This window comes from Macrotis lagotis, chromosome X, assembly GCF_037893015.1.
Source record: "Macrotis lagotis isolate mMagLag1 chromosome X, bilby.v1.9.chrom.fasta, whole genome shotgun sequence".
Classification (NCBI taxonomy): domain Eukaryota; kingdom Metazoa; phylum Chordata; class Mammalia; order Peramelemorphia; family Peramelidae; genus Macrotis; species Macrotis lagotis.
The window spans coordinates 377,821,170-377,823,319 of record NC_133666.1 but is presented as its reverse complement, the minus strand read 5'-3'; the positions used below and the strand labels follow the sequence as shown (position 1 = coordinate 377,823,319).

Here is a 2,150-nt window from a genome sequence, read left to right as displayed (position 1 = left end):
AGTTACTTTCCATGTACACATACACACACAGATATATATATATATATATATATATATATATATATATATATATATATATATATATATATATAATTGATTCAGTGGCAACATTTTCCAGAATTCTGAGCAATTTATTTATCTTGTTTTACTGGAATACCAGTTGATCAAAAATAAATCCTTATTATTAAATAAAGTATGCAATTACGAGGAAACCTACTCTCACTTCTACCATCTGTCCACTGAATCATGTAGAATGATCATATGTATATTTTCAAAATTGTCCATCATTACAAAATCGACTTTAGAAAGTCAGGGCTGAGCCTTGGTAGAGACTTCTCATAGAAAGGAGGACAAGGAGATTTGTCCATCTTATGGTTAAAATTTGTTTTTAAATAATTTGCATTTATTGAGAATCCACCAGCTCCAAGTTGGCTTGGTAACCTTAGGCAGCTTCTGCCTTTGCAACACGGTCCTTTTTGAGTGGTCCCATGAAAGCTTTCTTCTCCTCCACAGTCTGGAAGTGACCATGGCCAAATTTGGAAGTGTTGTCAATAAACTTCAAGTCAATCTTCTCCAAGGCATGGCATTTGTTCTATACCAGCAGAGACTTTCGCAGGGTGAGGACCCACTTCTTGGTCCCAACAACACAGACTTTCAGCATGATAAAGTCATTGACCACTTCACCATAGTGGACAAAGCTGCCCAGAGGATTGATGCTCTTGTCAGACAGATCATAGTCAGTGGATGCATTGTTTTTGATCAGCTTTTCATCCTTGATCTGATAGCCCTGGCCAATCTTGTAGATCTTCTTGTTGATGTCAGTGCAATGGTGGTAGCCCTTCTGACCAGCCCAGGCAACAGAGAAGGCCACATGGGCAGGATGCCAGTCTCCAATACATGCCACCTTATGTAGGCCTCGGTGCATTTTTTGGGGCAGTTTCTTTGTGTGCCAGCAGCTGGTAACACCTTTGTAACCCTTGCCCTTGGTCACTCCAATGACATCAATCATCTCCTCTTGCCCAAACACAGTGGACACAGGCATCTGCTGCTCCAGTTTCTCACAGGCCCAATCCAGTTTCTCAGACACATTGCCACCATTCACCTGGATCTCCATCAGGTGAAATTTATTCTGCCTCAGAGGGAGCAGGTGCATCTGGGTGTGGGCAATGACTCGGATCACCTGGCAGTACTTCTTCATGCTGTTGAAGTCTTTCTCCAATTGCTTCTTGCCACTTCTTGCAGTACTTAGCAAAGGCCTTCTTCTTGGACTTATGACAGTTCTTGTAGAATTGCCTCTTATACTCATCACTGATGTGCTCAGCAAAGATGGTTTGGAAACTCTGGAGGCCACGTGGGGTCTGCACATAGCCAACGATGCCTACAATGACCGGGGGGGGCATCTCCATGATGGTGACAGCCTCCACAACTTCCTTCTTGTTGACCTTCGAGCCAGGCCTGTCCACCTCTCAGACCATGTGGGTCATGCCAGAAAGGCAGTCAGCTGCATGGGCTTGGTGGGGTCATCCTTGGAGAAGCTCTTCACCTTGCCCCGGTGGCGGCTGCTTCTTTTTCGGGGCAGGAAGCCCAGAGACCCATGCCTGGGAGCAGAGAACTTCCTGTGGGACATGGTACTGTGGCGGGTCCAGCTTGAAGTGGTTAAAATATTTTTAAGAAAAATATTATAATTTGAGGCTGCCACTAAATTGATTTGCTCATATTATCTGTTTCCAACTAGAAACTTTAATCATTTTAATTTGTTTTAAATCCTTAGGGATACTTTTTAACACAAATTAAATGTTTTCAAGAGAAATTTCTCAGAAAAACAGCCTTATTTGTGAATGTTCATGTTACATATTGAAGCAAAATTCTTTAGCATAGCCTCATGTTTGGAATAATGTGATTTTTTTATCCTCTCTATGGAAGATATTATTTAATTCATATATTTTGTCAAGGATTCATCTTATACTATGTGATTTCTCTTGGATATAGGCCTTTCATCAATTTTTCATCCTTAATCATTTCTTTCCTGAAACTAAATCCCTGATTTAGCACTTATAAAGGGATATTATAAGTGATATAATTTCTAGCTCAAAATTCTTAGACATAATGTCATGTATGGACACAATTCCCAAGAACAAGATCTTGGGGTC

The 2,150-nt window shown here is 40.8% G+C and overlaps 1 pseudogene; it reads right to left on the bottom strand.

Moving 5' to 3' along the window:
- Positions 1–406: 406 nt before the first annotated feature.
- On the bottom strand, positions 407–1,627 carry LOC141500522 (large ribosomal subunit protein uL3 pseudogene; annotated as a pseudogene).
- Between the last annotated feature and the right edge of the window lie 523 nt (positions 1,628–2,150).